Source organism: Odontesthes bonariensis, chromosome 23 (assembly GCF_027942865.1).
Source record: "Odontesthes bonariensis isolate fOdoBon6 chromosome 23, fOdoBon6.hap1, whole genome shotgun sequence".
NCBI lineage: Eukaryota > Metazoa > Chordata > Actinopteri > Atheriniformes > Atherinopsidae > Odontesthes > Odontesthes bonariensis.
Window position 1 is genome coordinate 3,465,690 of NC_134528.1, and position 13,015 is coordinate 3,478,704.

Below are 13,015 nucleotides of genomic sequence, written 5' to 3' on the forward strand. Positions count from 1 at the left end.
TAAATGTTACTTTATTTTAAGATTTATTTATGTTTTAAATCTTCCATTCTCCAATACTGATGGAATTAACAACCGTTTTTAATTATGTTTAATCTAATTTATGACTGATTTAACTCACTTTCTTATTTACTCTCTGCTTTTAAAAAAATATTTTCTTCTTGGTCTGTAAAATCAGTTTGAACTGCTCAAACACCCGTGTGTACTTGCAGACAAAATGTAGAAAAATTAAAAAGAAGGGCCCCATTTTTCAAATTTCTTCTTCTTTCACATCTCTGGTTATTTTTGGTTGTTTTAAATAAATTTATTCAATCTATTTTTTGTGCCCATTTGAACTTTATATCGTCATTTGGTGTCTTGTTGTTATTGTTTTGTCTCCTGGGGTTATTTCCTGACTCCCAGTGGTTGTTTTCTTTGTTCTCCTCAGATTCAGTTTGTGTAATTTTTTGATCATTGCACATCATTTGTGATCATTTTGCACCAGCTTTGTGTGTCTTTGTGATTAGTTTTATATATCCTTACACTCAGTTAGCATCTCTTTGAGTCTATAGGTCCAACGAATACTGCCACCATCACACAGAAATGACCTGCTGTCATCCTCAGAAAGCTCCACAGATTGATCCATGGTCACATTTAGCTGCTGAGCTTCAGCCTGACACATGCAACAGAAGTCCACAGAACAAAACGCTGCAGTTAAAATAAGTCAAATGAGAAAATGGAGAGCACACAAAGGGTGGCGTGTAGCGAGTGGTGTTAGTGCCCCTTTGCCCTTTCTGCAGATGAGCATGCAGCTCACACCTCATTAGCCGATGACCCTGACCATGTAAATCTGGCTACATGTGGTGACATCACGACAAACACGTTTGGCATCTCACTACCTGATGATGTCGACCAGCGTTCATCATCGTGCAGATTTCATGCATAGACACATGAGAACAGAAATGTCTTTAACCTGGATTTAAAAATGTCTCCATTTGGTGAAAGTTTAATCTCCACTGGCAGTTTGTTCCACTTGTTTGCAGCATAACAGCTAAATGCTGCTTCTCCGTGTTTAGTCTGGACTCTGGACTGGACCAGCTGACCTGAGTCCTTGGATCTAAGAGCTCTGCTGGCTTTATATTCTCTGAACAGATCACAGATTGTAAACCATCAGCAGGCTTTTAAAATCTATTCTGTGACTGACTGGAAGCCAGAGTAAAGATTTTAAAGCTGCTGTGATGTGTTCAGATCTCTTAGTCCGGGTTAAAACTCCAGCAGCAGCGTTCTGGATGAGCTGCAGATTTTTAAAGGGGATAGAGAATCCAAATCATCTTTTTCACGTTTTTGGTGTTAGTTCTGAGTCTCCCCGCTGTGGGGAGTACACACCAAGTGCCAGCAAGTGTCAGAACCTCTGTTTAAAAATGTATTTAATTAATATGTTTTTTCTTTACAGCGATGCATGATGTTTCTATACTCTCTGTACATTTATATTTTTATATATTATTTTCTCCCCCTGGCTTAACAGTTTTGTTATGTGTATAATTGTTAATAAAGTTTTGTTTTACTCAAAAAAGTAGAGTCTGCAGAAAATACGCCAAGAGAAGAAGAGAGTCCACAGAAAGTTGTTTTTTTTATTATTACTGAAACAGAAGCCTGTTTCAGCCACTTAATAAAAAAAATAAGATATACTAACTTAGTATCTCATTTGAAAATGACAGTGTTACATTTAAAGGGAATAAACAATAAGCTCTTAGTTTTCTGATTGAAATTTGATCAAATGTACTTAAGTTATCATTTTATTTTGTCACCCAGGAAAATGATTGTTTGTTAAGCACTTTTTAATTAAAAAAATATTACATTTTTTAAATCTAAAACTAGGATTCCCTCGACTGATAGAGGGGGCAGTTGGTGCAGATGTTTGAGTCAATGAACCGTTTGCCTGCAGTTACAACTTTGAGCCACACGAGGGAGCCAGTGAGCCAGGTTACCTCCCGCCTGCAGAGTGAAGAGCTTTCCAGATAAAGTCGGACATCCTTCTCCTCCTTAAACTCACAACAGATTTTAATTCCCAGTTCAGAGAACCTCACCCATAGAACCATCACTGCGGACATCTAATTTGATTTAGTATTTGAGATTCTATCAATCATAAGTTCTGACTTTTTTAGTAACAACTAGTAAGTGCAACTCACACTTGAGGTAACACAAAAGATCTGATTGTAAGAGCCTTCCTGTTGTTGTTGATCTTTTTGTTAGATCTAGCTGTGTCTGATCACTTCTGCATTTCCAACAGTGAGAGCAAATCTGTATAGTTGTATAGCCACCAGGGTCTATTTAAAAAAGCAAACAAAAAGAGAAACAAGGATCTTAAATCATAGAATACAGGAGTCGCTGATCTACCTTGGACTGTATCAGTTAGGTTTTTGTAAATGAATGAGTTTGGTGCTTTAAATAACACGTAAACTCTTTATAGAGATGTGGAATGGAAAAAATGTGGTTGATCAGGAATAAATTCTGTCGAAACAATAAGATCAAGGAAGTGTCTTTCAAAATTAAACACAAAATATATCCAGCAAAAAAACCTTAGAAAGATTTAAACTTGATATTGAGTACTCTTGTAGTTTCTGTGGCTTGTATGATGAATCTATTGCACATTTATTTTTTCACCGTTTATATTGTCAAATGTTTTGGTTGAATGTACAAAATTTTATTGAAAAGAAAAACTGGACATTCAGTACATTTGCATGAAAAGGACATTTTTTTCTTTACTTTGAAAATAACCAAATGGAAAAGGATTTAATTCTTTCATACAACTTGTTTTATTTTTAGGTAAATTTCATATCCACAAAAAGCAAATGGACTGACAGCAAAGCAAAAAAAAATGGATTTTGAAAGAACTATATCAATACAACACCGACATCAATGGTCTAGAAATGCCCAAGGCTTTAAAAACAAACTTTATTTTGGAAAAGAATTTATTTAATTAATATATATATTTTTTTCAGATTCACTTTATTTCGCCACTTAGATGCACTGTGGGTACATACATGTGAAAAACTTTGCGCTTGGAAGCTCCGATATACTAAAAACAAATAAAACATGATAAAAACAACCTGAAACCTAAAACACTTAAAACAATAAATAAATAAACATAGGCAAGCATATCAGTTTTCACTGTTGTTTAAAAGTCTGACAGCCTGTGGGAAAAAACTGTTCCTCAGTCTGCTGGTGCGCGTTGAGAGGATCTTTACAGCGATGCATGATGTTTCTATACTCTTTGTACATTTATATTTTTATATATTATTTTCTCCCCCTGGCTTAACAGTTTTGTTATGTGTATAATTGTTAATAAAGTTGCTTTTTTAAATAGACCCTGGTGGCTATACAACTATACAGATTTGCTCTCACCGTTGGAAATGCAGAAGTGATCAGACACAGCTAGATCTAACAAAAAGATCAACAACAGCAAAATAAAAATAATATATTACATAAATTTGACAAGAACATTTACTAAATTGAGGTCTATGTATATAAAATGCCCTATACCTCCAAAGGCCAAAGAAACCCACTTCAAAATTCTGAATAATATATACCCCTCCAAAGAGTTACTTCGACTACGCTTTAACATTGAGGATAACAACTGCTCACTCTGTGAAAACAACATTGAGGATACTGAGCATGTATTTCTTTCCTGTGATGCCGTTCAAGGGTTCTGGTTACTTGTAAATGAATGGTTGAAACATAGATTCCCACCTCTCTCAACTCCTTTCTCGAAAGATAATATTTGGCTTAATATTAAAAAACAAAGAAGATGAACTCTGTATCAATGTTGTTTTATGTCTTGCTAAATTTTTATACACAAAAACAGAACACAGAAATGTCCCCCCAATTTTGTTTCCTTTAAAAATTTATTTGATTTGTACTTAAAATCTTTCAAATTTGTCAATGAATCCAAAGCCCAGAAATTCTATAATGTTATGAGTAATCCCCCAACAAACTAGAAAACTGAATCAATCCTGTATTCCCCTTGTACTTTGTAATACTGCCTTAATCATTTTGTTTCTATTTTATTGTTATTACTCATATTTTAGTGAACATTTTATTTGAAATCTTCCATATGTTCGCTCTGAAGCTGTTTTTTGTGCACTGACAGTTGAAACTGCCATGTTTACCAGTGTATGTAAATGTTAAATGGAGCAATAAAGTTATGAATAAAAAAAGTTTCCTTCACCTTAAAACAGCACGGAAACTTCTGCTCGCATGCTAACTGCTGCTAGTTAGCTAATAACACTTCCTGTTTCCACCTGCTGAAAAGCCCCGTATTTAGCAACTTTCTACGAGCAGGTTGAGGGATTATTGTGATCATTTCATCTTCAAAAACAGCCCGTAAACAGGACATTAACTTCTGCTAGCATTTTAACTGCAGCTAGTTAGCAGTTAGCTCTGCTACTGGTCGTGATGGTTATTTTCTCTGTGCTGCTGTCAACTTAAATTCCATCAAAATAAAGACACTGAACCTCCAAACAGAACTAAAGGAGAACAACGCAACTTTTGCTGACTTTATTTCGGTTCCCTTTTTTACGACTCAGCCAGATGTTTTATGTGAACGTGAAACTTTGGCTGCAGTAACACCTTTCTGCCACATGGCGGAGCCACTGAGTCAGGTTAGAGCTTTGATGGAGAAGTTATCAAACCGTGAGCCTCCAAATAGAGGCAGAAAGCCCTCTCCTCTCCTCTCCTCCTCTTCCTCATCATCAGAGTCACAGCTGAACACAAACACACAAAACACGGATTTTAGATTCACTTCAACCTCTGAGCTCCATCCTGAAGAAACCTCCAGAAACAGTATTTAATCCAGAGAAGTGAACTGAGTATCCATGATATTCCCGAGCTGCTTTTAACTGAATAAATGTGCCTAAAGTGTCTTTTTCACTTCCTTTTACTGATAACCTCTTATCTTCTTCACTTGAACTGATTCCCGTGCTTCTTCAAGAAGCAACAGAACTTTACACTGTATTTTAGTTAAATACAACAGCGCCATAATATGCCTTTGGATACTTTGATCAGTTCATTGTTTTTGGGAAATCTCTTTATAGAGATGTGGAATGGAAAAAATGTGGTTGATCAGGAATAAATTCTGTCTAAACAATAAGATCAAGGAAGTGTCTTTCAAAATTAAACACAAAATATATCCATCAAAAATTGTTTTATTTTTAGGTAAATTTCATATCCACAGAAAGGAAATTGACTGACAGAAAACCTTTTTTTTCTACTTTTTTTTAAACGACTATATCAATACAGCACCGACATCAATGGTGTAGAAATTCCCAAGACTGTAAAAACTTATTGAATTAATATGTTTTTCTTTACAGCGATGCAATTTTTATACATGATGCTTCTATACTCTTTGTACATTTATACTTTTAGATTTTTTTCTTCCCCCGACTAAAAAAGAGAAAGTTTGTGCTCTTCCTGTCGATGCAAATAAATAATCAGTTAATGTGGAGAATGTGAAATATATATATATATATTTTTTGCTTTAATTTGAAACCGCATTCATTTAATTGTTCATTTAATTGAGATTTAAATTGTATTGGTTATTTCAATTGGAATGTATAGAATTTATTTCTGTGTTAATTAGTTTTTTCCTGTATTTATTTCTGCATAATGTTCCCTTGTATTATACTGATCTATTTATAATGGGCTGTTATTGGGACAATAACTACGGGGAGAAATGGGAAATAACTGAAGTAAATACATCTATGAATGAAATCTGTTTGAAAAATGCATGACGAGGTCAAAATAAGATGAATAAATAAATCATTTTAAAGGAATAAGGATCAATATGATGTAAAGGAGAATCAAACTGAAAACTGAGGGACTTTAACACACTTAAATGAATGCAGTTGACAATTAAAACAGAAAATCCAGGTACATACAGTACACGCGGCCCACGTGATTTCCTGTAAATGCTCGGCAGGAGAAATTAAACTAAAGTGTTCAGGCTCCATTTTGGGTTAACAGCAGCAGGGTGAAACCTGAAGTCAGCATCAGGGTGAGTGAACAACATTCTTCTTCTATCCCTCCAGAGTCTGAGTGCGTTTACAGGCGGAACTCGGTTCGGTTCATCTTCCACACAAACTACTTTTATTGAACTGTGGAGTTTCTGTGAGGAAGTTACTTCCGTCTCGGTGAGACTTTGAACAGAGGACACTCCTTAATGTTACATTTCCGCTCAGATAACTGAACATTTATCTCCATACAAACACACTTTTTATCTTTAATGGCAGGTTGAAATCTCCTCATCTCTCGTGTTTCCTCCCACACAGATAAACATGTGGTATTCAACACTTTAAACATTAATAGTTTTTGTTGAAACTGCGCGCACCCCGGTGGAGCGCGCGCGCTGCGCTGTGACCAGGCCTAACACGCGCTGCTTGTCTTATTTAGATCTTATTTTCCTCCATGTTTGGTAAATGTAAAGTTCAGACATCCCAAGTTCCAAAAACTCATTTCAGGGAGCTGCTAATCGGTTGAGGTATAATCACAGCCACTATAACGAATTATAACTATTATAGAATCTGTGGTATAATCCGGCAGCACCTCCAGGTGTAGTTGTTCCCAGTGGCGGCTCCTGACATTTTTTTTTAGGTAGTGCAATCTCCAGTCTGTGAAAGCTGCATCAGAGTGTGCTGTGCGAAGCTGAACCGATTGCACTGATGCAAACCTGTTATGTTCCCACGCAGGAAATAAAATGTCCAATCGTCCAGAAACTCCTTGTCTTCCTTCAATAAACACAACGCAGACAGTGGCATATCCAGACAATTTTTACTAGGGTGGCCAAGATGTGGCACAAAAATAGTCTGAGGTGGCCATGGAATCAGGGAATTACACACACACACACACACACACACACACACACACACACACACACACACACACAGAGAGAGAGAGAGAGACTGCTCTGGACTGTGAAATGTCTGTAAAATATAAAGAATCATAAGTCAGTTTTTACAAGGTTTTATTTAAAATGACAATTTGCAAAGTGAATATGTGTTCCATGTTTCAATGTTGCTTAAAATAGAGGGAAATCATAATTCTGTGTGAACTAAAAAGATAAAATGTCACAACATACCGTGAGGTCCAGGTGGAGCAGCATGAACAACAAGCTCTCGGTCATCAGTGTCACCTATTGACATGCTAGTACCTGAAGCAGTGAAAACAATAACCATTACATACATAGACTGAATGTGGACAGATTAGTGTCACATATTGTCCTTCATATTGTCTTGAGAGTTTCTATGTTTTGGTCTGGCGTTTTCTATGTATCCACAAAAATGAAAGAAAAATGTCTGCACACTTAACTTAAATCCTTGTTGTGTTATTTTAATTCGCCAAGCTTTCAGTCTGCTGACCTTGTTCAATACATTTCACAGTTTTTGTTTATGTTTGGCACATCAAGAGTGCGGTGTAATCCGGTTAAATGCTATATATTCACATATAAATATCATAAACAATTTTCGTAAAATAACTCAGTATGAGAGAGTACACAACAACTTTAAGTAACATGTTCATGAATGACATCTGAACCTGACATACCATGCTTAGTAGGTGGAGTTCCAGACAATACTGGTTCACAGTCAGTCTCCTCCTCCTCCAAGTGTGGCTGGTCAACTGTGGGAATACAAGGATGGTTTAAAATAACAGACAGACAGACACGTGCTCACACACATGCATACAAATCTTACTCATCTTCTTCTATCTTAACATTTGTCAGCTTTTTAAATTGTGTGTAGTAGTAGTACTTCAGACAGATGTAACTGTAATTCAAACTTTCCATACATAACCTACCATCTTGTATTGAGGGAGTGGACTGCTCATCATCACCATCACTAGGCTGCTGCCTTGTGTGGGCTGCTGGTAGAAGCTGTCGCTGACTCTGACTCTTTTCTTCTTTTTAGAAAGAAGCTCTGAATATCTTTTCCTCTCTTCATATTCTCTTAATATCCCTGGATGAAATGTAATTCAATCATTCAATAATGCAACCAGTCAATCAATGAACTCACTGCTAGCCTACTGCTGTCTGTATCCTACTCATGAAAGTACCCAACTTTCAAGAAACGTATGCTGCTCCTGTCCTGAACGGTTTCATATTCAATTTATCCTGTTAGCAACAACAAAAAAGAAACTGGCTAACTGGTTTGCAGGCTGCGGTTTTAGCTAAAACCCTCCTCTCGTCTTGTGCCCTCGTCTTTTAGCTGTTCCTCTTATAAAGTTTGCTGAATAAAGTTCCCCTACACACTCAGAGCAAATTACGACATAAATCATTATATTACCATACCTTATTGTATGAATCCGATAAATCCAGTTAATGGATGCGGGCTCTCTGATCCTGTTTCGCGGGAGCTGCAGGTGACAGGCAGTGTTCATCTCGCGTTGGCTCTACTGAGCAGGGTTGCCAGATGTTGAACAAAATAAGCCATAGCCGCCCAGACCTGCATGGTCACTCGAAAAACTGATCAGAAATCAGCTCTCTGCAGCATCAGTCCATTATTGTTAGTTTAAAATGTAAAACTGACCCCAGATCCGTCAGCCAGCCATCACCATTGACTGACAGCGTTTCTCTTGTTTGTTGTGTTGACGAACGAACTTGATCAATTACCTATCAGATCTATTAGGTAGGAACTTTTTTTTATGTATTTTCTTTTTTCCCCTTTGTTTTTTTTTTTTTTTTTTTGGTTGTTGTTTTCCCCTGTCTTGTGGACAAGCGCTGTCCACCTTGTGTGTGATGTGTGTGTGATATGTGCAAAACTGTAAAAAAACAAACAAACAAAAAAATTTACCTCTAGGGTGGCCATCGGGGTGACCAATGACATTTCAGTGGTGGCCCTGGCCACCCTTGGCCACCACCTAAAATCGCCATTGAACGCAGAGTCACTTTGGTTATTTGGTCTGCCAAATAACCAAAGTGACTCTGCAATTTCCCCCCGTTATGTCCTTAAGTACCATAAAAGTCCTTAGGACTGAGGTATATTTGTCTAGGTAGCATAATTTATTGTAATAATTTTTAGTTATTTTTTGCATAATTTGCCAATCAGTTAATATTACACCTTAACCATTATTTATTTATTTATTTTCCTCATATTGTTCCAGGATTCTATGAAATAAGTAAACACATAAGCTCTTAATGATAAGATTCATTCAATTTTCATTCTAAAGAATGTAGTTAAAATGACAGCATATAAATCCAAGTCAAGTGCAGGGTTGCTCACATCTATCTCCTGCACATTCTGCTCTCTCATCACCTTTGGCACTATGAATCTGCTTCCGATATCATGCAGGAGCTCTTCAACGCTGTCATTTCATTTGAAGAGAATGGGTGCCTTGTTTTGAAAAATCCAATTAAATTTATCAAAAGACTGTGTGGCATTGTGGAGAAAGCAAGTATCGATTTTCATCATGGGGTCTGTCAGCCTCTTCTCATATATCACGGGACTTCTGATTTTCACTGTGGGATTCAAAGTCAGAACTAAAATCGGGCCACTGGTTTAGCAGATGGTCCGAGCTTTTCACCAAAGAAAGCCATCGTGTAGGGCAGTGCTTCTGTACTCTCTGTTGGGCTACATTACAGAACTCCTGAAACTCTTTCAGTTCCTCTCTTCTTTTTGAACTTTTCTCAAAGTAGTAGTAAATGCCACTGATCAATTCTTCGGGTGACATTGACAGCTCTTTTGCAGCAGTTTTGGCACATATGTTAACCAGGTGACTAGGACAGCCAGCACTGTATATGTGAGGGGCCTGTGCTTTCACTCTGGACAAGACAGAGTTGATTTTGCCACTCATGACATTGCAATTGTCACTGTTGAATCCTGTGCAGTTGGACCATTCAATGCCCTTCTCTTCCATGGATGATGCAATGCAGTTGAATATATTTTCAGCTTTGGCATCATTGCATACTGGCATATCAATAAATCCAACTGCCACCTTATCCTGTGCTTCACTGTAGTACCTGGCTAAAATAGCACATTCCTTCTCACACATGATGTTATGCTTTCATCAACCAAAATGCTGTATGGCTTTTTTTCTGTGCGAAGTAGTTTGTACATATCCTCTGAACATTCAGGTTCCAGGGCCAAATTCATTATGGCTGTTGCTTTGGTGGAGGAGCAGGCAGAATGTTTAGCTATGTCTGAATCTGGAAACATCTTCCTGAACATCTTGCCAGTGTGCCTACAGACATTGAATGGCACATTGTGTTTGACAACAAATGATGTGAAATACACCTCTGCTGCAGTGACCTTCTCAGTGAGACTTTGCTTTTCTGCAGAAAATAACTGAGCTATATGGGAGCAGCCTTCCCTGCGCTTAGCCTCCCTAATATGGTGCGGTCCCTAAAGAATAAAACAGATAATTAGGCCTATCATTTCTAAATATTTTCTTTAATTAATTTACGCTTAATTTATTTTGCCTATTTATCAACATAGTGAATTGAAGATTTTTTAAAAGGCTTAGACAGGCTGGATATAGATAGTTAGATACTGTAGCTGGCTAGTTAGATATAAGCCTACACAATTTAGTAACTAAATGTGTATTGATACTTTAAATAAGTCTTTGATACGTTTTGCTTTATTTTATAACAGCATTTAACCTACAGAAATAAAATGCAGATGATGGCGCGTTCAACTACCTCCACATGTCTTTTACAGTCATTAAGTCTGCCGTGGGCAATACTGAAGTCACTGCTGCATACAGTGCACCTCGCCACGGTGTCATCATTCTTCACCTTCACTAGACATGGATACACTTTAGTATATTCTGCTGTATTGGCTTATTTTGCTGACTGAACCAATCAGCTCGCCCTCTGACAAGCAGTCGCCCTGAACGCTCGTTGAACAGAGCATCGCTTTGGACAGATACGCACAGGTTTCACACCTCTCCCCACACCCCTCTCTCTCTAGTGCCTGTGCAGTCAAAACGTGCATGGTGCTCTGTAAATATATAACTTTAGCAACATTTGAAACATTTTCAGGCGAGAAAGTAGTCATTTAGACCCCCAAGGTGTTGAAAATCTGACAAAATACCGGCTATTTACAATTCGGCGCTACTAAAACTAGCCGCAGTGAGCAACGCACTTCCGGTTATACCGTTTTGACTGCTCTCGTCCCGTTAACGGAATTTGACCGTTCAAATGGCGATGGGCGACGTCACATTACGTTGCATCTTGGGTAGTTTGAGTGTGACAAGTAACCTCATGATGAATACTCAACATTTCGGCGAATCTAATATGCATCTAGTGTACATCCGGGAACTTAAAAAAGTATGACTAGTAGGAATAGTAGGAGAAGTAGGCGGTTTCGAACACAGCCTAAGACATGACAAAACTAAAAACTAAACATGGACTGAAAACCAAAACGTGACCTAAAACATAAAACATGAAACATAACTTCCCTGGTGTGACAAACATAAAAGACGAGATCTGGCAACCTGATTTAAAAAAAAAAAAAAAAAAAAAAAAAAAAAAAAAACGCAGCAGGACTGATGTGTGCTGATAACGTCTATTGAATAGACTGATAACAGTCAAATAGGGTGCATAGATATACTTATAGTATTATTTATGATCAAAAAATTATATATATACAGTATATATAAATATATTAGTGGTGGGCATAGATTAATTTTTTTAATCTAGATTAATCTCACTGAAATCTTGAAATTAATCTAGATTAAAATGGCTCATTCAGGGGTCCGGCAATCCGCGGGGTTCGCGGAAACAGATGTGTAAACTTTGGTTCCTATCCAAACAATAGTCATTTAATCCTGAGACTGTTGCAATTGCCGTGTCGAGTGCTTCAATACAATAGTGTAGTAACCCCACGCATACCTTTCTCACTGCAATTAAGTTTGATTTCTGATTTATTTCGGATTTTATTTCGAATTTAGTTTCTTTTTCACAGCTGCCTCTGCTATTCCTGCTCTTCTCAGGTGTACCTAATGTAGTTTTACATCATTTGTAACGTGATGTATATCTTGAATAACAAATTGTAAATAACAACACGTTTACTCGTGTCCCTGCCCTCACTTTCCTCATGTTCTTTTCCGTGGGGGTGCTGCACAGCCGCGGGGCCTTTAAGAATTTAACATTCTAAATGTGACGTCACGAGCTACCAAAGCTACCAAAGCTACCAAAGCAAATTCTCAAGCGAAGCTTCTCCAGCGAGGTCGCTCTTGGTGTACACGCAGCATTAGGGCAGACCAGCTTATTCACATGCATGGCTCCAGCAGTTTCTCTAGCTTCGCCAACTTCTCATATTCAGCACTTGTTGGGAGGGCCAGGTGGTGCTGCTGTTGCGTTGTGTGCAGTGCGTCTCTGTTGCGCCACACGCGCTTGATCATCTCAAGGGTGGAATTCCACCGTGTTGGAACATCTTGCACGAGCGGCTCCTGAACTTGCCCAAGGGAGGTTTGCTGGACTTTCAGCTCATCTGCGTTGGCCGGACTGTGTTTGATATGTCCCACCATTTGTTGACACTTGGCAAGTGCAGCATCAAAAACCCCTTCTCGCAGTGACATTACAATCGCTCTCTGTACAACATGTGCAACACACGGCAGATGCTCGAAGGGCAGTATCCTCCCTGCGGCCACCATATTAGGAGCGCTGCCTGTTCCAACAGAGCAGATTTTGTCAACTATCCCCCACAGATTAGCGACCTCCATAAACTGCCTAGCACAGGCTTCTGCAAAGTGGCATTCTTTTGTTTTCATCACACCTAACGGCAGACAAAGTACATCGGCCTACACCCGAGCTAAAATATCAAGGTAAAAGTCATCACAGTTTGCTTACCTATTTTGACCCAGTTCCAAACCCAACTTTGAGTACGGGTAATGTCGGCGCAGGTCGGTGACGTTGAGATAGCAGCGTCCATAGCAACCACCTTAACAACGGTACAAAACGTGTTATTCTTACGTTTTTTCAAGGAGATCAAAATATACCCTGAATATATCCAAAATCTTCGGCGAAACTAATAAACGAAAGATCGTCTAC

General features: G+C 38.1%; 2 protein-coding genes across 7 annotated transcripts in view; one reads left to right on the forward strand and one right to left on the reverse strand.

Annotated features, from left to right (window-relative positions):
• Positions 1 to 13,015, reverse strand: part of LOC142373457 (NACHT, LRR and PYD domains-containing protein 14-like) — a 337,305-nt gene that overhangs the window by 103,615 nt on the left and 220,675 nt on the right. The window lies entirely within an intron of this gene.
• The window catches only part of LOC142373460 (NACHT, LRR and PYD domains-containing protein 12-like), a 65,918-nt gene continuing 58,845 nt past the window's right edge, over positions 5,943 to 13,015 (forward strand). For both annotated transcript variants that reach the window (XM_075456726.1, XM_075456727.1), the window contains exon 1: positions 5,943 to 6,028. The gene's annotated coding sequence lies outside the window, so the exon portion shown is untranslated. The remainder of the gene's footprint in view (positions 6,029 to 13,015) is intronic.